A 24,608-nucleotide genomic window follows, 5' to 3' on the forward strand; every position below is an offset into this window, starting at 1 on the left:
CTTTGAAAGCTAGCATATATTTGTACTCGGTGAGAAACAAATGCATACAAAATGTTTTACCATAAACAGTGTTTCATGCAGTAAAGATCATTTCAGGTAGGAGTTCCCAATTTTTATGTAGAGCACAACACCATCAGACCCCTTTGAGATCTACTACCAGGTAGGAGCTGGCAGTGCAAATAACACCCACTCCGAAAGTTCAGTACCCTAAATTTCATGAGATGTTTGTGTTTCTGCTTGTGAAGTGTATGTGAAACGTTGGGTGTAGATATTGAAATCTTGTGTGGTGTGGAAGGAGGATGCCCAAATCTTCCAATTTAGATTAGGGTTATTTATTATATTGAGCATTGTCATTAGAAACCTGCTGTATAAATGTGGACTAGTAACAGCTCTTGGACCACAAGCTAAGATCAGTGATATAAGGAAAAATCAAAACACAACATTCAGAGCAGAGTCATATATTGTACAGGTAGATTTTTTGCACATTTAATGTGAGAGTAAGCACCTTTGATGTTATGAATACACCTGCATAAACCTGAACTACTAGACTTCATTTACATGTGCATTTCCTCATAGAGGCCTACCTTAATGATTTAAACAGATGCTAATTGCCATAAAAATTACACATGTAATTAATCTAGGTAAAGCTGCAAATTCTATCCCGAATTCCATTTTGCCATTTTTAAATATTTATCAGCATTGGATGTGAAGTTTTATCAAACATCAAAAGTGTATGCTTTCAGTAAATGAATGATTCCTTATATCGGATTATCCAAGAATAATGTGAGACTTCATATCAGCCTGGGGAAAGCAGTTCCTCTTGGCATCTGACAGTATTTTTCCCCCCTGAAAAGAACAAATCACAGTAGGATGAATCTTTGTTTTTAAAGATTAATCCTTGAAAATACAAGAATTGATGCTTATTCACAACCGTAGCTTAGCATCTGATGGAATGTGCACCTGCAGTAACTGAGGGGGAGTTGGTCAACTCAAAGCTTTCCCAGAAAGAGACGCAGTTCCAAGCTGGAGTGGGGGGAAGAGGTTTGGGGTAGCCCCACCCTAGAATCTCTCAGGATGTATCCAGTAGGTTAGAGTTTTAGGATTTGAACGATTCTGTCCAGTAGGTGCAAGCAAATAAAGAATTGAACCCGATTGGTTCTGACTGTCTCATCGCTAGGCTTGAGCCCGGCAGTATCTTTTGGATTGCCTTAGATAATGCTTATTTGTTTATTTATTTAGCGTTATAATTTTACCTCTTGTGTTTTCTTACGTTCAAAGCCTATTTACAGAAATCAGAATTTCAACTTGCAGCAGTCCAAATAACCTGCAAATGATAGCATCGGCGAATTAGTTTCACAGGAATAGCCGTCTGCATGTCAGTCTTCCAGAAAAGTAAAAAAAAAGAAGAAGTCAATTTGGACCAACAATTTGAACCCAGATCTACATGATTGTGAGATGGGTGGCATATAAATTAAGTAAATAAAGAAAATGTCTTTCTCACAGCTAAATGGCCATGGAGACTCAATGCTCAGTGACTGTATTATTTATTTATTTATTTGGTTCGATTTATATGCCACCCTTTTCCAGAAACTCAGGGCGGCTTACAATGCATTAAGCAATAGCCTTCATACTTTTGTATATACCTGCTTAGTAGGGCTTTCGCCCCCCCCCAAAGCGGTGTTCTTTTTTATACAAAGTCAGCTTATTGCCCCCACAAACCGGGTCCTCATTTTACCTACCTCGAAAGGATGGAAGGCTGAGTCAACCTTGAGCCTGGTGAGATTTGAACTTGCAGTAATTGCAGGCAGATGGTATTACTTAACAGTGTTTTAGTCTGCTACGCCTATTCCCCACTGTACAGGGGGCTCCTATTCTATACAGGGGGGAATAGTCCCATAGCGGTTCCACCAGGCCAAATGGAGCCAAAGGTAGTCCTCAACCTTGACCACATAACTCAAGGCTCCTTCTCCATTTCCTTTACATTGTCTGGTGGGGAAGACCTGCATTAAGATAAGAGGGGAAATACTCGTTCATTCCAGAACACATGAAGCTGACTTCGGCTGCCGCAACGGTGAAATAAAAGCAGTGGGATGCCATATCTTTTTTCAGCGGCTACCACAACCTCTTTGTGACACGGGACCTGAGGATGAGCTATTAAAATAAAATACTTTGAGGATATATGTTCAAGCCCTATTTCTCAAAAGCTCTTTGTGCTCTACCATCTCTCATATGACAGATTTAAGGGAGCTATTACAAAACTGGCATCATACCACCTGTTCATTACCATCTGACAGCATATTAAAAAAAAGGTTCTGTCCAGTGAAGGTGATTCATATTTTGAAGTCAAATGAAGTAATTCAGATGCTTGCAGTCATTACATCTACTTGATTACCTTATTTTTTGGAGTATAAGACACACCTACCTTTTTTGGTGAGGAAAAGAAGAAAAAGAAATCTCTCTCTGCCTCTGAGCAATTCTGCCTCATTGCAGCAAACAGCCAACAGCCTGTTTTATTTTCATTTTCATTTTCAGCATAGCTTGCTTAGCACAAGGAAAAAAAAAATCTGCTGCAGCAATTTACCTCCTTGCAGCAAGCAGCACAGCCCTGTGCAAAACAGCTGAGAGCAAATCAACTGAGAGTCGGGAGGCCGATCCAATCAACTTGTGCTAATTAGGCTGTGCTGAAGCTGAAAGGAGCTGTTTTTCTTGCTGTTTGCTTGCAAGGAGGTAAATTGCTGGGAGGCACAGGCTAAAGGGTGGGGGCCAGTGGGTGGGCGGGGCTACATTTGTGTATAAAATGCACCTAAATTTTCACCCCTTTTAGAGGGGAAAAAGGTGTGTCTTATACTCCGAAAAATACGGTAGCTTGGAAGGTTTGTGGGTAGGATAATAGTTAAGAGCAATGCGTGCTGGGTGTTTGTCAGATTTGGACAGATTTTTGGTTTGCAGGATTTGCTTCAGTCTTGTAAACAGTTAGAATTAGGTACAGAATTAGGGGGCGAGCTCTGGCTAAGGGGGTGAACTCATTCATTCATTGATTGCATTCCATTTAATATACACTGTGCCAAGTTACGTATGAGTTACTGCAGATCAAGGATATTCACAATTACTGCCAATCGGAGGAGAGGGCAGAGAACTGGGAGACTTTTGATGATTAGCATTTGAGCATAAGAAACCCTGCCAATATGTTACAAAACATCCAGTGATCCATTTCTAATTCATTTTTTAGAACAGCTTTTGGAATTGATTATCATGCTGGTGGAACACCATTAATTGGATTCATCAAGAGCTTGGAAACTGAATTTATGTTTGCAGAATCATGTCTGAGGATGTGCTTCTGTGATTTGCAGTGCTACTGGAAATGTCCGATGTTATTGAATGTTGTACAAGAATATAATGTTTTCGATAAAACAAGTCTATAAAAATATAGAGTGGTGACTGCAACACCATAGCTTTACAGTTTATGCTGCCGTTGTTGATATAATGTATCATTTATCAAATAGATTAGAACTTTTATGAATGAAGGTCTGGTTTGAGGAATATAAAATGACCCTCAGGAGTTTAGATATGCTCCAGGGGTTGTATGCCCTGGAGCTCATATCTTCTTATATCTTCTTTTGTGTATTTTTGTGCTAATAGCAAATGGTTTACATTTCAGCAGGTTATCAGCTTCCTACTCACTGCAGCGTTATTGGTTCCCCAAAATCTCTCATAAATTCAGGGTAATTTCTAGAATATTATGCATTTTAGGCAGGCATAAATGCACTCTCCTAATCCCTAGGCACCAGTGGTGGGTTCCTCCCGGTTCGGTCCCGTTTGGCCGAGCCGGTAGCGGTGACGATATGACATCACTGAGCTGGTTCTCCCCCCCCGCCCTCCCACCCACCCACGTTATTCTTACCTTTTATTTGGTCCCACCCCCAATCTATTGCTGCCTCCTGAGTCCCAGCTGATGACTAGAGGGAAAAAAACTGTTTAAACTCTTGCTGCGGGGCTTCAAAGCGCTGTCCTACAGCTGATCAGTGTTAAAAGCAAACAAATGAGTCAGGTCGTAAGTGCGAGGACTGGTCGTAAGTGCGAGGACCTTCCAGAAATGACTGACCAGCTAGCCACGCCCATCTAGTCACATGACCTCCAAGCCACACCCATAAAATAAGCCACGCCCACAGAACCGGTAGTAAAAAAATTTAGAACCCACCCCTGCTAGGCACCGATGGATGCAATCTAAAGTTTATCCTTCTCCACACAATTGAAATTAGAGAGAATTATTCACGTAACTTTGAAAGACAGTAGGATGTCAAATATTAATGCTATCTGTCACAGTTTGAGTAGGTACAATTTAGTGTTATAATGTAATCTGACACGTGTTGAGGCTCTATTACATCCAGTTTTGACATTAGCCTGCAACTTTTGCGTGGAGTTTTTTCTAATACATCCATCTTTGTATGAGTTTCAAGTTGAATTTGCGTTCTGTGGAATAAATATGTTCTGATCACATATTAGCTTATGAGATGCAAAAATAGGATGTTTTGCTTAAAAATATGGACCAAATAAAATTATCCATCCTAAATGCTGACAGCCTTTTAAGTTCGTAGAGGGTACCAAGCTTCAGAAGTTGATTTGACAAAGAGATCAAAAACAGATGTTATTGTACATTTCAAAAATCCTGAAGATATTTATTCCAAAAATAATTACTGTATTGCTTTCTTCTTCATGCTAAAGTTTATTTGTTGTGGTTTTGCACTAGTTGTGTATCTGTTAGATGAACTTAATTATTCAATGCACAAGGAGCATTTAATGGTTAACACAGCCTTTATATTGTATTGTTTGAACAAGACTTACAAGCATGAATTCCTTCTGTGAGATCAACCAATAAAAGAAAAGGGAAGAGAAAAGAACATAACTTGCCTTTTGTTTCCTAGATATGTTTCTGTCACTCATATGGTGTCATTGAAATTGTATCATTGATTATGATTATGTGCCATCAAGACAGTGTCTGACCAGCTACACAAGTTTTTCTTCAGGACATTCTCTCCCAGCCTGGTCCTTTATGAACATTATATGTTTTTATGGTGAAATTTGAAAAGCTCACTGTTGTCTATTTTGTGTTATCGTTGGCATATGTACTTGAAAATAAAAATGTGTTGGAAAAATACCGTGATTGAAAAATGAAGTCTTTCTGGTGCTGGAAAAAGTAATTTCAGAAAAAAAATCATTGTATTGGCAGAAACTATAATCATTCCCTTGTTTCTTAGACCGTACAAGTTTGTTTTCCTACTTAACATTTTCAACTGTGGCAGTCTCTAAGCACAAGCAGCAAATCAACATGTTGTGTTGATTTCACATTGAACTTGACCAGAAAAAACTCATCATCAACCTCTTCCTTTTTTCTCTATTAATGTTTGGATAATCATAACTTATCTATTAACTTAGATAATCATAATATTAAAAGGTTGACCGTGAAGTCTTGATATTATTGTCATAGATTGCATTGTATTCAAGTACTATCCTTGCTATATCCATTCTGATTAGGAAAACAATATGGTAGCTTCCTTCTTTTTTATGTGCTGAGTAGTAATCACTATGTTCTTCCAACCAAAAATGTTCAAGTCCAGTCCATTTCAGTTCATTTAATGTGCAATTGATGTTTACCTTTTCTTGTCTTGAGTTTTCCCCTATTCATGCTTTTTTACATTCTATGTTCTCGCTGTAATTCTGCAGCTTTGCATTTTTAGACGTCTGGAAGGTTTTAATTTAACCAGTGCTAAACACCAATAATGCCTTGAAACACCCTCAACTCTTTCTCAACTCCATTTTGAATGGCATCATCAGGCACTATATTGTCATGTACTTCATATTGTCTATCCTTATAGTTTCCATGGTAAAATACAGGAGTGGTTTATTACTGTTTTCTCCTCCGTATGAAATCATGCCTTTGCTGTTGTCTCTAAAGTGATCATTTGCCTCCAGCGTCTTTCTGAATCACTGCTGCTGAATATATCACGGCTTCTTGTTTCAACTGAGTTGACCCTTATGGCATTAGTGATTGGGATTATACAATGCATATGCAATATATAATATACATGTAATATACTCTCAGGTTCCTTTATTCATCCCACCTAAGAAGACCTACAGTATCTCTCCCCAATCGATGAGGCAACTCTAGAGAAGATTGAAACTGTATACATTATTCCATATGGTGGGTTTGCCGTAAATATTTTTGTCATGCCTTTACATTGTCATTGGACAGTACTTACAATGCACTATAACAGGCTAACTGCTGACTGCCAGCAGTTCGATCCTGACTGACTCAAGGTTGATTCAGCTTTCCATCCTTCCAAGGATGGAAAGGGAGGACCCAGATTGTTGGGGGCAATATGTTGACTCTAAACTGCTTAGAGGGGGCTGTAAAGCACTGTGAAGTGGTATATAAGTCTAAGTGTTGTTGCTAAGTGCTATTGCTACATCCAGTTTGTTTTAAGTGCAAATCTGTGTACACATTTACACTTTTTACACCCTGTACACTTACACCTACTTTACCAGGTAGATCTCTCGTGATGGCAGTTGATACCGTGGATATACTTTTTTTATCCACAACATACAATCTGTAATGCAGTTGGCAAATGTGCCATTTGGCATTAGCATTAGAAAATTGTTCTGAAATCTCCAGCATATAAACAGAGTCAATTAGCATAATATTATGTACATTTTTAAATTTTTTCATGAAATAAATCCTCTAGGCATTCTTAAAGATGAATTCTGAAGTTTTAGAGTATTTCTGTATTTTATGAGGACTGGGGTTAGAATGTTAAATTCTTGTAAACCTTGTTTGTTTGCTGGGTGCGTTCAGTGCCATGCAAAGTGGCCTTAAAAAGTATTTAAATGCTGAGTTGTTCTGATACTCAGCCTAAGATACTGGACCCATCACTATGCTAGTAAGCTTCCTGAAGGCTCACCGGGAATATATTTAACAATCAGCAAACAAAATATTTGTTTTGACTAGCAGCTGAAAGGAAATGAAGGGAGAAATGATTACCAAACCCCTGAAAAGCTCCACAAAAGAGGAACACGGAGTAAATTAAATTAAATGCAAAACATTTTGTCCCATTTCTACCAATACCTGCCGTCTGCTTCTTCAGCTATGGCAGGCTATAGAATTATTTGATTATTACAGATCAGAACTCAAATAATGTAGTTTTTTAATTAATTGGATGAGAATGTTAGTTCCTTCTTAGCCCAAATAGACCTTCTAAGGTTACATACAAATTAAAATATATTGAAGAATCTTGCTTAAAATAACATGCTAAAAAAGTAGTAAAAAATGGTATGAAACATTATTCAAGTACGAAACAGAATATTAATGGCTTGCCTCAAGCTAAACAAGGAAGGACCAATATAGTTTCTCTAGGAAAGAAGTCCAGTGATCAGGGTTTGGCCACAGTAGAGGCATTTTCCTATGTTCCGATCAACCTATCCTTCTCTGGTAGTAAGATGGAACCAATAAAAGAAGTTTTAAATTACAGGCAGTATTTTCTATATAGTTACCACTTGAAAGAAATATTCTGTAGCTGATTGGTGGCATGAAATTTCAACAAGGCTGTATCCAATTAACGTTTACTATGAGAAGTTTGTGCATCTCTGTTGTGCTGATCTTTTCTCTGTCTGATTTCATACTTGAACAGTACATAATTCATAGGGTTTAGGCACAATTATAGATTATATAAAAGAAAGGTACAAATGACCAAAATATACAAGCTTAAAAGAAATAGTCTCTTTGCAAGTTCTTAATATCTGACTATAGTGGCTTCTAAGAATAGTTTTCTTTAAGATTCCTGAATCTGTCAAAATGAATCTTCTTCTACCGTAGTTAGAAGCTTGACATCTTTTCAGGTAGTCCTTGACTTGTGACTGGTTGTTTGGCAATTGTTCAAAGTTATGATGGTCTTCCCCAGGGGTACTTGGTTCTGTAGTTCTGATGGCCATCTCAGGTGACTGCATTTTGGACACTTGGCAACTAGCCTGCATTTACGACCATTTGCAGAATCCCAGTCATGTGACTGTGTTTTATGATGTTTTTGCCAAAACCTGGCATTTACTTCCATTTTTTTGGGGGGGGGCAAAATCAATCTCTTGTGAACAATTGTTTTCTTTAACCACTGTGGAGTTTGCTTAACAATTACTGTAAAAAAAATTCATAAAATCAAGTCAGTCCAGAGGTGGGTTCTACTTATCTTTACTACCTGTTTGCAATGGGAGCACGCACGCTCACTCGCTTCGCTTGTGCACACTTCTGCACATGCACAGATTGTCAATTATGACGTCTGGGCAAGTGGGCGGAGCCTCCCGCTGCTTTTACTACTGGTTCTAAAGAACCAGACAGAACCGGGAGCAACCCACCACTGAGTCAGTCATAAGAGTAACTTGCTGTATGACTGTCACAATTTACAATCATAATGGGCCGGTGCCATTAGGGTTGCAATTCAAGGACTACGTATAGTTAAAATCCCAATGAATTGTTTATAGCTCCATTGAACAATCTGTCTTTGAATAGTTGTCTACAATTGCTTCATTACATGACAAAAAGTTTCAAAGTTTGTAAGTGAGTCCTTGACTGAAAACAATGCTGAATATAATCCTAATCTTTCTGCAGTAGAATTCAGATTCCTTACCCTTTCTGTAGTTTCAAGTTTTCCCTGGATTTTATTTTTTTCTGGCAGTTCTAGATTGTATAGTGCATGTTTCATAATGACCTGAAGACCACAATTAATTGGTGGAACAACTTGTCTCCAGAAGTTGTGAAAGCTCCAGCATTGGAAGTTTTTAAGAAGATGTTGATAACCATTTGTCTGAAGTGGTGTAGGGTTTCCTGCCTAAGCGGGGTTGGACTAGAAGACCTCCAAGGTCCCTTCCAACTCTTGTTATTCTATATTCCTATTGAAGACCTATTCCAAAGGTCTTCAAATTTGGCAACTTTAAGACTTGTGGACTTCAACTCCCAGAATTCTCCAGCCAGCATAGTTTCTTAAACTATGCTTTAAGATTTAAGCAGTCTTAAAGCTGCCAAGTTTGAAGACCCCTGCTATATTCTATACCATTTGTTTTAACATTTCTATATTTACATTTTGCTACTTCTGAAGCTTTTAAAATTATGTTTAATACTTCCACCTCATAGCTGCACATACCATCATCAGATTTTCTTTACCACGTAGGAATTAATAAGCTATGGATGTGTTTGGAGTCCAGTAGCACCATGCATGCAGATGTGAAAAAAGTTATTGCTTCAGCTAAAGGCTCCTTATCTTTGTACAAAAATAATTCCCTTTTTCCATTTACCTGTTGCCTCTCCGAAATCCAGTGCAAAATGTATGTTGTGCAAACAGGCTACAAGTGTGGGCATAGTTGGATTTTTACAAAGATGTCTTTAATCCCTCCTTTATTAGTTTTATAAATAGCTCAAGGTGGCAAACATACCTAATACTCCTTCCTCCTCCTACCTTTTTTAGTTGTCATACATATTCTCTTATTATATCAACAGTGTTGGCAGAAACCAGAAATATATGGCTAGTCTTCTTCTATAGTGCTTCTCATATCAATAGGTTAAATCTTGATGCTACTCATATTGAACTCATATTTCCAATATAGTAGTTGGGAAACAGAGTGGGAGGAATTTTGTTCTTAGAACTACATTGTTAATAGTCATTGCAACTGTGTGACATTGCAATAGTCACACAGACAGACATGTGACTGCCAAATTAAAAAAACAACAGATGTGTATCAAATAATAGATCAATTTTCTATAATTAGCTAATTTTAAAAATTGTATCATGTAATGGATTGTTGAATTTCATATTCAGCATTGATCTATGATTGGGATGCAAGATATCTGCAGGCATAGCTAAAATACTTTCACATAATATTTCCTGTTTAGTCTACAGCTTTGCACCATATTAGTTTCTGTTTTTGATGTCTGAGATGCACAGAGATGTCCACATGGATCATAACATTTCTAAAGGATCCTCAAACAAGATAACAATCCTTTTTTTTTTTGTATTTGGATTTACCTAATCTAGTGAATGTTTATCTGCAACTTATTTTTCTTTACTATTAACTTTTTAATAAATGGGAATTCATGTAAAACAGAGACTGCAAAGTAAAACTCTTAACGGTAAGCGTTCAATAAAACTCTTGATTATTCAGACACAAGTGTACTGGTATTTTCTAGACAAATAGAAAATAATGCTTAATAATAAGCATACATTAATGGAAGAGAATCAATGTAGCCCAGGGTAAACTGTGGAGTCCTTGGTACCCTCTGAGTTCGGTTGTTTGTTGCAAACATTTTATTACTTGACTAGGTAACATCATCAGTGCTAGTAAGTGTGATGTTCGGTCCCTATTTATATACAGTAGCTTGCTTTGCCAGTTTTGGTGTGTGGACAAACTGCAATGGCTTAACATTCAGAGGAAGAAATTTAGGAAGGACCCACTCTAATTGATTGGGAGGTTAAAAGTGGCAGCAAAAAATTTGCATCTTAGACATGCAAGATTCTGTTCATGTGATCTTAAAATAAAGTAGAATTAGCTCATCTGATTGTGTTTCCTATCTGGTTTGCACGCGAGGGCTGACACATTGGCAGAGCAACCTACTGCATATGAACCGGGAGCAAACCACTCATTCATTAGCATGGATGATGTTACCTGGTTGGGTAATGAAATGTCTGCAAGCAAACTCCCAAGTTCAGAGAGCACAAGAGACTCCACAATAAACGTACATTGATATTGTATGTTGATCAAAGTCCAATTTAGTTAGAAATACAGGTTAATTCCCTATAGGCTCATTGATTATATTTCGTATCTTAGTGAAATTAGATTGTGCCAAGAATGTTGATTGACAAACTATTCAATGATTTAAGAGACTTGTGGTTTGCTGCCATGGATACATCATGTAATTTTTATTAATTACATATTAGTTATCTGCAATGAAGGAGAGTTACTCACTCTTCCCCAGTGTATAAAAATGGCTAAAAGCTTTATGATGTAATCACCCCCAATCAATTAGCATAACTTGGGAGTGTATTTCTGCAGCCCTCCCACATTTCAAGGGAATATATGATAGACATGTTCACAAATACTTGTGTATCTTAAAGTTTTAGGACAGCTTTTATCAAGATATATAGAAATATATAAAAATATAAAATATTTTCTTGTATGTTTATTCCTTTATAAAATGCCAAGAGCAATTGGGATTAAGTGCACATAAAATCCACAAAATGAAAATTGTTTTGCCTTCAGCTATGAATAAATAATCCTAAAATCCTAAAATATGTACATTTTAGTGCTGTTGACTCAGTTCAACAGGGAGTTTTTAAAGGAGGCTAAATAAAATAGAGCTAATACAAGTATACCCTAATTGTTCTGTTCTAAATATGACTTGTGTATATTCTTGTCAAAGTCCATGGCACGGGTAAAGATTAAAGTAGTGGATGTACTTAAGAAGTTGACCTACATCAGTTCTTTTCATGTGGCAAACATTTAATGAATACACACTGCAAACACTTGGAAACAAATGCTGTTTTAGAGCTCCTGAAACAATGGCTATCGCTGATAATGCATTGCATCCTGCTGGGAAAAAAAATGGGCATGTATAACGGTTGCACAAATATTCTCTATTTTTGCTTGAACACTTTGCTCACATAAAGGCGTTCTGAAGCTTTAAAGTGCAATTGTGTACACACCAGTGTTGAAGTCAGACTGAACTCTCTTAGCAAACATGTACACAATTCTCCAGTTTTGGTGACTGCTAAAGATTGGCGAACCTAGAAGCAAACTTGCAGTTTGAGGCTATTCGAAAAGAAATTGAGTGTGCTTGGTGGTGAAAGAAGTAAGGAAGAATTTGTACTGGCAACTGATAATGCAATTTGCCTCCCTTCTATCCTTAAGCTATTGACAGAAAAGAGTAACTTACCCCAGAGCGCCTTTATATGAGACCTGGACTAAAACCCAAGATATGGAGATGAAAGTTCTGCATATTTCCTAATTCCAGAGTTGCCAGCAAAGTGAACAAAGAGGCTTATTTATGAGAAGTGTTTATAAGATACTGAATCATTGCACAAAAACACTAGTTTTCTCACATTTCAGGAAAAGGATTGTTTTGTTAATTTGGCTTTCTTATGAACTCCATTCAAAAATACAGGGTTAGATTGGGCCAATTTTTTCCTACTTTTCCTTTGTTCATCTTCTTTTTCCATCATCAGCTATAAAGAACACTTATTTTGATGAACATTTTTTAAAAAAAGATTTTAGTTTGCACTTGATTAGCTTTCCAAAGCATCCAATTACTTAACGAGCATTGTTAAGGCCTCTTTATTTCGCTTAGTTAATTGTGTTGCTTAATACTTTTATGTTAAATGGCACCACTTTTGTCTAGCTGAAAAACTGTTCAATGAGTAATAGACTTCCTTGCTAAATTCCTAGGTTCCCTGGCTAGGAAGCATGACTCCTTCATCAATGAAGTAATGCTTGATGGGTAAATCTCTGTACCAGAGACTCCAAATACAGCTCTAAAGATTGTCCTGGATACATATCTATTGATAGTATTCTGTGGGCTGTACAGCTTGAATAGGAAATGGCTTTGGTGGGTCTGGAACTTTTGATCTAAAGATCATTCTATTATGTGGTGACGCTCTAGAGCAGGAGTCCCCTGTTGTGGATCAGCATGTCAGCAACAGGGCCGCGCAGACAAGTGAGGCCCCATCTGTGGGATGCAGGCAGCACGCGAAATCACATCCCCTCTGGTCTGCGGAAAAACCTTTTTCCAAGGAACCAGTCCCTGGTTCCCAAAAGGTTGGACGCCGCTGCTCTAGAACCAAGCTGTTGTTGGCATCTACACGTTGGCTGAGGCATGGTTTGTTTTAACCAATGGCTTAGTTAGATCAGTATATGGATCACACAGGGGCTTAGCAGTAGCTGTGAAAATTGCCTCTATAGGTAGTCCTTGACTTATGATCAAATTAGAGCCTAAAATGTATGTCTCTTCTCTGTACAGTATAGGTAGTCCTAGGCTTACAACCATTTAGTAACTCTTTGGAGTTACAACAGCACTGAAAAAAGTGACGACCAGTTTTCACTTATGGCCATTGCAGCATCCCCATACTCATGAAATCAAAATCCAGACACTTTTGCAATTGACTCATATTTATGACGGTCGCATTTTCCTGGAGTCACGTGATCCCCTTTTGTGACTTTCTAACAAATGAGGAAGCCAGATTCACTTAACAACAGTTTGTCTAATTTAACAACTACAGTGATTCACTCAACTCTGTCAAGAAAGGTTGTAAAATGAGGAAAACTCACTTAACAAATGTTTCACTTGGTGACAGGGGTTTTGTTGTGGCCCACCAGTGGCCTGCATGGATTGTTGCTGATCCCGACAACGAGGAGGCTGGTGTGGTGCTGCGCCAGCAGCCTGTTTGGCCGGTGCTCAAGTCAGATAGCGAGGAGGCTGGAGAAGATGTGGTGCCAGAGGCGGGGATTCAGCCAGGGCCTTCAGAACCTCCAGAGACTCCTTTAATTGAAGAGGATGAAGAGGAGGAGCCTCTTCTCAATGCACGGGCACGCAGAGCTGCCAAAAGGCAGGAGTGGTTCCTCAGGAGGAGGTCTCCTCGAGAGTAAGGCTTGGGGCTAATTGGCCACTCCCTTAGCCTAGTTAAGAAAGTATGCAGCTTGCAACAAGCTGCAGGAAACAATTTTAGTTCGCTAATCATCGCGTTGGGATGTCTCTGCAACCTTGCTTCTGGGCTTTCTGCCAACTCCAGTAAGACTCTGACTATCTTATTTATGGAATTCTGGCAGGCTGTTAAGAACGCTTATTAGCAGCCGGCATTTGCTAAAACTGCGTTATTTGAGGTGCTGTGTTCTTTGGGATCCGTAGCTGGGGCAGAACAGGTTTTGGGTTCAATTGTGGTTGTAAGTCGAGGGCTACGTGTAGTGCAGTTTCAGAACAATTTCAGATCAGTTCATTAACTGAACATCCTTTTATTTTACTATTCCCATATAAAATCCTACCTGAATTTTTTTTTTGAGAATTATACTTCAAGAGATGTGGAGGGCACCAGATCGAGTTTAGTACCACACTGGCAATCCTTCAGGGTTAGATTATATAACTTATGTGTGACTGATGCCTGTTCTTAATTTTTTGCCTTTATTTTCATTTTTCCTAACAATATCCTGTCGGACATTATTTTTTTAAGGGAGTGCACTGGAGGATTAGTTTGAGAGGTTTGCAGTGTTCCTTCCTCCCCTCCCCCTCACTTTCTCATCATCCTTTTGAAGAACAGAGATGATTCTGTAGCAGCAAGACAATTATCACTCAAAGGCATAGAGTGGGATTTCTAATATGCTTCACAGCTTCTTTTGCACATTTGATACCAGTTTTGTACTTGTACTGACTTCAAAGGCAGGGTCCTTTAACTGGGGAATAGGAAGCACTGTATAACATGGGTTTACGTGGTTGAAACTGGCACAAAATTTGTATGATCTCATATAATTGGGAAGATTGCTCTCCGCTCCAGGCTTTATGGAAATCAAAACTAGGAGGAATCTAAATGAGTCTGTTTTGAGCGGAAGAAGAGAGAATATTTATTGTTATTAATGAACTTTAGGTAGTTTTTTTTATGAAGTGGTTATCACAATGCATTTTCTTCCTGTACTGTTTTTTTATTTGTTTTTTGAAGCAAAATCTTTTCCTTCAAAACAGATGGTAAGATTTCCAGATATTTTGATGTCATTTTATTCTAACTGGGATTGGGATGAAGGGGAAGATATATTGACCAAATATGATGAAGTTTGAAATTTCCTTCTGAAACTTTACTAATGCCTAACCCTAAAATGCATCATGTATGAAAGCATTAAATGCATCATGTATGAAAGCATTAATGTATGCTGTTTGGAATAATTTCCAATAGAGAGCAAATTGTTCAAATGTTTTAGGACCACGTGTACAAAAGTCTCCTCTTTTGTTTAAAAACATTCTGCATGTTTACTCAGAAATATGATATTTAACAGAGATTATTCCAGCCAATCATGCTTTAGATCAGTATTCTCCAAGCTTGGCAACTTTAAGATGTGTGGCTTCAACTCCCAAACTTCTCTAGCCAGGCATAGGGAATTCTGGAACTTAAAGTCTACACATTTTAAAGTTGGCAGGTTTGACAAACACTACTTCAGAGTGAACCCTTAAAATTATGTGCAAGTCAAGCTGAAAGTAGGAATAGATTTCAACACCGCTGCTTTGTACTACTGAGACACATGAACCTTCATTTTTGCCATCTGGAAAGAGAAAAAAACAACCAATCACTAAAATTGACATGACAACATTTTTTAATCTGCAAAAGTCAACTGATTTGAGAAGTAGTTTTGTACAGTCTCAGTACAAAAGTTTATAAGCATATTCACGTATTTTAATTACAACTTTGGTTACTATTGTCCTGCTGCATGTTTCTTTCTCCACCTCCCCAAATCATAACATATATGCTGGGTGACTAAACACTTGACTTTAAAAACATCCTCCTCCTTCTAAAATAAACTGTTTTCCATGGAGGAAATTTATGTTAACATTCTGCTTGCTCTCCCAATTTCTCCAGGAAAAATTAAATGAAATCTTCTGAAATCCTTCTCTTCCCACCTCCGTAGATCCCCCCCTTGTTTTAATCTCCCCCCCCCCCGGAGTACAATGAAAATGGGTTTTGAGAACCATTGCAACCTGTAACCCTTTCAGATAAGAACAGATGCTTAGAATGAGCAGAGATATGTAAGGAGGAAATTGTAGCATTATCTATAACTAACAGGGTTTGAAATCAGCAAACCAACAGACAGATTCTAATGATCACAACTTGTGAAGAACCGTAAACTGGATTGTCAGTGTGTTACTTATTTCCTTGCAGACAGAACATGTGTCCTCTTTCACAGAAAAGACAACAAGGGATAGGAAGCAGGTGGGACCCTGGTCTTCAGTGATAGTGCTAAGAGGAGATTTATGAAGTTGGCCTTCAGTTTCTTGTGTTAAGCCTCAAAATTGCTTTGTGTTGTTGTACTGTATTGTTAACTCCCAGGTCAATGTAGTCTTATTGATATCTTGCTGCAAATGATCTCTTAGTCAAGAAATCTGGCTCCATATACAGGTAGTCCTCGACTTACAACAGTTCATTTAGTGACCGTTCAAAATTACAATGGCACTAAAAAAAGTGCTGTTATGATCGTTTTTCACAGTTACGACCGTTGCAGCATCCCCATGATCAAAATTCAGATGCTTGGCGACTGGTTCATATTTATGACCATTGCTGTGATCACCTTTTGGGGCCTTCTGACAAGCAGTCAGTGGGGAAGCCAGATTCACTTAACAACCAGGTTACTAACTTGTCAACTGCAACGATTCACTTAACAACTGTGGCAAACAAGGTTGTAAAGCGGGAGAAAACTCACTTAACAAATGTCTCAACAACAGAAATGTTGGGCTCAATTGTGACCGTAAGTCGAGGACTACCTGTACATATAATAAATTAGTATTAGGAATTATATTCCTTGGCTGAACTTGGACCAATCACCAGCAGGTCCATAGGTAAGGTTTGAGGTCATGGATCCAGGCTTTCTTTACTTACCAGTGAATGAGGTACCAAAGATATCACAATCTGAAGTGAGTGACATAATAAATCACCCTGAAAAGAAGGATCCCTGCAGAGGCAAAGTCAAAAATTACAAAGCTCTTCATCCCAGTTTAACTGCACTCTCTATTTCACAGACTGTTGAGTTTGAGGTAGCAGGTATCCCAACCAAAACTGCATTTTCTACCTACATTATTCCTTGTGTAAACTGGAAATTGCATTAACACACTGCATTGTTTCTTATTTTTACCATCACCTGTGTTATCCTCCATTTGTGGCATTCTTCTTACTCAGTGTAAGAGTGGTCATCATTATCCTTTGAACAATTGCACTGAAACCTATCCTCTAATTAAACCCAGGGATTAACTTCGTGTCCCAGTTTAGAAATGAGTTTAAAGGTTTCCCCATAGGCTTGTGGGCAGTGGATGTACAATATATCCCGGTACGCATCCCTAAAATCTCCAATGAAGACTTGACTTTATACCAACAAATTCTAGAAGCCCATTTTATATCATTTATTTAAAGATCAAGAGCCAGCGATCTTCATAAAGTTGTCCATAAAAATTGCATATCCTAAAGATATCAAATATCTCACAATTCATATATTAACAGCTGCAAGAATAACTTATGCAAAAAATTGGAAGCAAGAAAGAACACCAAATGAAACAGAAGTAATAGAAAAAATCTTAGAATGTGTTGAAATGGATAGGTTAACCAAAGAAATACAAGAAAGAGAAGAATCAGATTATTACAAAATATGGATTAATTGGTATAATTGATTAAAAATGAGAAATAAACAAAAAATATAAGGGGAAATATTACCTATTTAAATATATAAAAAAATGTTACTAGATTAAGGAGAGGTGAAGAAATATATTATAAGTAGAATTGTAGAATGTCACTTTGAAAAAATGGTTAAGAAGAAATCATAATCTTTTTGTGTATATGCTGTATAAATGTTTGTTGTGTATATGTTATGTTATGTCTTTTTTAATATTTATACTCAATAAAAATTTATTTTAAAAAAATTGCTGTCTCTTGATCTTCAAATAAATGATATAAAGTGGGCTTCTAGAGCTTATTGGCATATAAAAGGGAGTCTGAATTATAGAAAAGGTGTAGATACTTTAAGGCATTGCAGACAAGTGCTAAATTTGCATGTCTGGGGCCCGCAAAGTATCTTTTGCCTTTGAATCCTAGATGCTACCCAGCCATGTTATTAACACTTAAAGCATGTTTCAGTTTTCGTTTGGGCTACTAGTATTGCTTTAGCAAGAGCCAGTGTGATGCTTAGATTGTTGTTTTATGATTTGGAGGGGTTCCAGATAAAAAGACCTTCTCAGCCACAAAGGTTAGAAGTGCTCAGACTGGGAGCTTCAGCTTTCTGGGAGCACATTTAAAGGTGAATAGAAATTTAGGGGAACTTGGGGTGTTGTTGTTGCCAGAATTTGTTTCTACTTTGTCTAGATGGGAGCCTGGAGAGAATGGATGTCCACAGTGCATGAGCTCAACCAGGGTGGCAGAGGGAGGGTAATTTCTTCCTTTTAGTTTCATCTACCGCATTGGGTTGCTGAATGCACAAATAAATAAATAAATAAACCTGTGTGCATCCTTCTGTATGAGATAGGTGAGGTAATGCAACAAATAAATAATAATCATAGGCTCCATTGTAGAGACACTTTCAAAAGAAGAAACATTTAAGAGAGATTCTTTTGTGATTACGATATCCTATTTGATTCCAAGCTAAAGTAGGACACTCCAGTCATTCTAGATTTTGTTGAATTTCAGCTTCCCACCAAAAGTATTGCTACTTTTGAATGATGCTTGAATTTCAACAACAGTTCCTATTTCAATTACTGTTGTAAGGATTATCCTATGCCTCTTTGAAGAAAATGTTCCGTGTGCATATGTGTGGTAGGCTCATCGGGGCTGTTCAGTGGGTAGTTAGGACTGCAGAAAAAACAATTGCAACCAGCCTGCCTTCCACTGAGGACCTATACATTGCCCAAACCAGAAAGAGGGCTGAGAAAATGTCTACAGATCCTTCACATCCTGGACATAAACTGTTTTAACTTCTCTCCTCGGGATGCTTCTATATGGCACTGCATGCCCAAACAACTAGACACGAAGATAGTCCCCGTCCCCACCGTGGCATCACCCTGCTAAACACCTAACTCCCACAGCACTGTCTTATGCCTAAAGATATTTATCCATGTAGTAGGCTGTACTGCTATTATCCTTCTCATCTTTCTTATCTTCTAATCTTTCTCACCTTCTCATCTTTCCTACTACTTTCCCCTATTGGTATCTTATGATTTATCACTTGTTGTTTGTATCTTATGATTATGATTGTATCTTATGATTTATGATCTATGACTTATCACTTTTGATGTTTGTATGTGCACGGAGAGCTTATGCACCACAGACAAATTTCCAGTGTGTCCAATCACACTTGGCCAATAAAGAAGTCTACTAACATGTGGTTTATAGATTATAACTGGAAGTCATTCTAGCTATCTATGGTGCTACCTGTGAATTAGGTTTATTTCCCCAAAAAATAAAAAGTAAATTTGACAGGATTTCTTTCAGTCTATAAATTTTTTGATCCTAGGGTTCTTCGGATGAGCATGGATGAGGAGGAGAACATTCATTTCTAAACAGATGTTCTTGGTGTTTCACTTTCCATGAAACTACCCAGTGGATAATGTTGCTCTTCTTAACCTAGGGAGTGTAGTTGCCTCCGGGAGACGATTTACCATATATTTGCTGAGACCTTAGGATTTGAGCCAAAAAAATGCACATGTTTAATTACAGTACTACTTGGCACTGTTTGTCTTCAAACAGCCTATATGAATGTTAATTAATAATCACAAAATCCCTGAGGAGCAGGTGAATATTTATTATTGCCACATAACAGGGATTAGGAGGAAGAGGTGGAAGAAGAAACTAGATTGTTAACGATAATCAAAATTAGTTTCGAGACAAAAATGTCTCTCAGATCCTTCCCCCCCCCCACTCTCTTTCTCCTCTTAGTTAAAGACTTGGCTACATTGCCTTGCTTTGCACTTGGCTCCTGTTGGCTCCTTGTCTCGTTGAAGATTCACTCTTGTGAAAGATGGAACTGTAAATTATCTCTTGGCTCGAATTTATGGATTAATGACTTGAGTTGGAAAAGAATGAAGTCCAATTAAGTGCAGTCATTCACAGTGGTTGAGGCTCCCTGGATGTCTTTTGCCTATAAGAAAAGCAACTAGAGGTGAGGGCAGGTCCAAAGGAAATGAGGGTAGAAGTCCTTTCAACCACATGGTTGCCTTAATGAATACTTGCTCTTCTGGATAGTGGAGAACCATCTCAGGTTTTTGATTTGTTTTCTTTGATTACACTGGTAATAAGTAATCAAAATAATTGAATCTAAATATAAATTAATTTAAAGGAAGTCCATAATTTCTTCATTTCCTTCTGAGATGTACCTTCTTACCAAATAAGGACCCTTCTCAATGAAGTAGGATGAAGAAGAAAAATGCCAGTAAATAAGGATATTTTCTTCCATTAATTTTATTCAGTTAGTATAATGTTGCACATTCTGCAATTTTATCCTGGTATTTAAATAGAAGTGTGAGGAGTCTTCTGACTTAACTCTGCTCCATCATGCCTCATAATAGGATTAGAATTGTTTTGCCTGGAGAAAGTTCTGGCAGTTAAATGGTTTGAGACGCAAGCTTCCTCTTGCTATATTCAGGCATATTTCTGCCATCAACTGTGTTCTGGCTTGATATATTGCCTTGTGGAACAGATATCAGGTCATGCTGCATTTCAGAATAGTAAAAACTGAGTTTGTGAATTTGAAGAATGATAGAGAAGAGATGGGCTAGCCTATTCCTTTCACTGTGAAGTCTTCCTTCCTTCCTTCCAAAATATATGACTCACCTGCAGCTCCTGAATAAAAATTGTGTGCATATTTGTGTAATAGCAAAAAAATGTGTTATTTTTCATTCTGGCTAAGGCTGCTGACAGTTCAGCAAGAGTCTTAGGTTCCCATGTGTGCTATAAAAACTTAACATTAATATGGAGGACACTATAAACTCCATTATATTCTACTGCATTCTGTTTTAACTAGCATAAAATGTCAATATTCTACTATAAACCTTAATGATTTTTGTAGGTGGAAGGCTGGTCATTTTAATATTTGTGCTTAAATACTGTTCTTTGGGGTTTCTTTATTATGTAAAGAGTGTCCTGTAGTGTAGTTGGCCTTCCCTTTGATCTAGTTCAGGCCACAGTGACTTTTTTTTTTTTTTTTGCCAGCCATTCAGATATTTATAGAGAGGAAAGATACTCAAGTTGTAGCCTGATTTATTGAGGCCTCTGTGTTGAATCTATTGTACTTTTGGAATATTGTCAATTGTATTTCAACTGGCTTCATGTTGAACACAACTATATTCAATAAATACCTTTTCCTCATCTGAATGATGCAAGCTAGATTTGTTGCACATGGGATGGGGATCATCTTGATTTTATTACTGGGTAATGAAAAGAGGTTGTGCTTCTATCATAGAGGGAGGCAATTGCACATCCTTTGAGGGAAAATATATATGAAAAATCAGAAAGAGGAGAAATTAGGCTTTCGTGCAGTTCACATCAGCTCAATTCCTCTGTTCCATCATTTGGGCATCCTTTTGATGTTGAAAGGATAATAGGGTGCAAGCCTTCATCTCAGGAAGAGATGACTGCCTACAAGATCACATTATCTGGCCATACCTTGTTGGTTTATGGAGTCCAGTCTCCATAAACTAACAGGTTGATGGGGATACTTTTAATTTCATCTCCTGCATTGAACAAGGGGTTTCTAGGTTTCTGTGAGGATGGGAGGAAAAATGCTTTCCCTTTGACAATAAAACAAGCAAGCTCAGAGAGCACCAAGGACCCCTTAACTTCTCATTTTTCTGGGACATAATAATAGATTATGATAAATTCTGCTTTGTTTTATAATATAGTATATGGTATTCTTGGCTTTCTCAAAGATGAAAACCCTAATTATAAATAATTTATATTGTTTAGAGAATATTTTTTTTAAAGAAAAGAATGTCTTTAAATAATGTTTTGCTAACAGCTAATTTTAAGACTTAAAAAGAAAAATATTGATAAAATGATGTTTTCAATAGCAATGTCTTCAAAGTCCTAAATTATTTCCTATGCATGTTGACTTTGTACTGTATTAATATTTGTTTATGAGAAGGTCAGAATGCACTGTTCTGATTGTTTCCAAGGTTCTATGTTAAAATATATTGTACACTTGGCTGAATTAATTTTTTTTCTGCTTGAAGTTTCAACCTGATCTGATTCTAATTCTTTTCAATTAGATCAGCTTCAAGCATTCATTTTGTGATGCTCAAAAGTTTTATTTCTTTCAGGGTGCTTGTAAGCAGTGTGCCGAACAGCAGTAACTATACCATGGAGGTTTCTTGGCAAAGCAGTTCATATTTATGTGGTTTATGCTGGCAGAGAGAATCCACCAGCCTCTTTCTTATGTGTGACTATGAAGGGGATCCCCCTTGGCTTATAATTGAAAATTCACCACTTTGCTTGGGATTATTGTATAGTTGGTTATTCTGGAAAATGTTGAGTTGGAGACAATATTTTATGTTTTATATAAAGTACAGTAATAAAAATTATGCTGTATAATTTATGACTAGCACTGATGATGTTATTTAGTTTGGATAATGAAATGTCTGCAAAAGAACAAGATAGACAGATAGACGATAGATAGATAGATAGATAGATAGATAGATAGATAGACAGACAGACATAGATAAATAGATGATAGATAGATAGACGATAGATGATAGATAGATGGATGATAGATAGATAGATAGATAGATAGACGATAGATAAATAGATAGATGACAGATAGATAGATAGATGATAGATAGATAGATAGATAGATAGATAGAAGATAGATAGATAGATAGATAGATAGATAGATGATAGATAGATAGATAGATAGATAGACGATAGATAAATAGATGACAGATAGATAGATAGATGATAGATAGATAGAAAGATAGATGGATGATAGATAGAGATAGATAGATAGATAGATAGATAGATAGATAGATAGATAGATGGATGATAGATAGAGATAGATAGATAGATAGATAGATAGATAGATAGATAGATAGATAGATAGATAGATAGATGATAGAATCACTTAGCCTTGCAAGGGCAATTAAGTCCAGTATGGTTCTATCATCATGATTGTTACTGTTCAACACACAGCCAGATGTTTATATTAGATCTGACATTTTTATCCACCCGTTGAGTCCTTCCCAAAAACCTGGGATAGGCAGATGTTATTGTTTGATGGTGTTAAGAGATATTGTGAAAAGGATGTAAGCTGTTCCAAGTAAAGCTGCCGTTTATTGTTCTTTCCATCTTTTATATATTTTCGTTAACTGAAGGCGATGAACATGCTTAATATTCCTGCCTCCTCTTTTCTCTTCAGATTTTGTTTTCTAATTTCAGAAAGAATCTTACGAAAGTTCTCTTTTTAATTAGAAGCTGAACTATGAACTATCATGGATTGCATAGCTCAACTTTCCACTTTTGCTATCTATACAAGTAATATTTGTCAAGGAACCAATATTTTAAATGTTACATGGCAACATTTTTGAATACAATGCCTTCTTGGACCTAATTACACCTAATGTTAAAGCAGTTGTTGTCCAAGGCTGAAGCTGTAAGGTGGGAGGCTAAGGGTCTCAAGCCCCCTTTTCTAGTAGCCCTCTGGATTTTCATATACTGGCCTTGCCTCTTGCTAGCAGCCTGTACTTCACATTCTCACTACCTGTTTTCTAAGAGATGCTTTACCTGACTCCAGTGTGTGTGAGAAAGAGTGCTCTCACACCCTGTGTATTTTTTCTGGTTATTAAAAGGTAAAACATGCAAAAAGTGAAATAATTTCAACAGAGTACCTTCTGATTTTATAACATAGATGTAAGTGAGTAGATAATACACCCCTTTTCTTCCTCTTTGGGAACTAGATGAATTTCATCAAAGATAAGTAAAATGAAACTTTTATTTTTTTAAAAATAAGACAAAACATCCTTTGCTCATTTTAAAACTTAAAAATGCAAGAATTCATTTCTGAAAAAGAGAAATTACAGCTGTCCAGACTGCAGTAAAACAGCTGTTTAAGAGTAGTGTACAAAGGAAAAACAGAGTGCTTCTGGCATAAGCATAATTTGCTTGTTTTTTGGCCCAGTCTTGAAAAAAATTGGCGGATTGATCAGTGCTGTGGAGTCGGAGTCGAGGAGTCGGAGTCAGAGGAAATTTTGGGTACCTGGAGTCGGAGTCGGAAGTACAAAAAACTGAGGAGTCGGAGTCGGAACATTTATCTCCCGACTCCACAGCCCTGGGATTGATTAGATATTTCAAATTAATATTACAGAGTATAAGAACATTCTGGAGAAAAATCTCCTCATACATGATCATTCTAATGGATAGAAGACTAAGATTGCTCATTTAGTTTATGTTAAAGCATAGACTATTTTCTGTTTATGACTGAACGTCTGTTTATGACTGAACGTGTATATATTTGAGGAAATGTCAAGATTTAGATCAAGGCCCATAGACAGATTTTTATATCATAATTTCTTTTGCTGATTGCATATAAGTCTTTAAAAATATATGAATGTCTGATAAATGTGACATGAAAGCATATGTGAATAAACACTATTCTAAAAAACATATAAGGTAATCCTCTACTTATGACCTAATAGAGCCCAGTATTATGGTTGTGTAGTGGTCACCATGTAAGGACTGTGCCTGGTTTTACAAGCTTTTATGCCAGCTGAAATACACCAATGTGGTGAATAGAAGTCTGTGCTGAAGAGTCTAGCAGCCTCTTCCAACTGATTTTGCTACGAAATTGGCATGTAGTCACACAAGTTG

General features: G+C 37.2%; 1 protein-coding gene across 2 annotated transcripts in view; it reads left to right on the forward strand.

Moving 5' to 3' along the window:
• Window positions 1-24,608, forward strand: part of LYPD6 (LY6/PLAUR domain containing 6) — a 65,093-nt gene that overhangs the window by 1,140 nt on the left and 39,345 nt on the right. The window lies entirely within an intron of this gene.

The sequence above is a fragment of the Pantherophis guttatus genome, chromosome 1, assembly GCF_059756535.1.
Source record: "Pantherophis guttatus breed Tessera chromosome 1, ASM5975653v1, whole genome shotgun sequence".
Classification (NCBI taxonomy): domain Eukaryota; kingdom Metazoa; phylum Chordata; class Lepidosauria; order Squamata; family Colubridae; genus Pantherophis; species Pantherophis guttatus.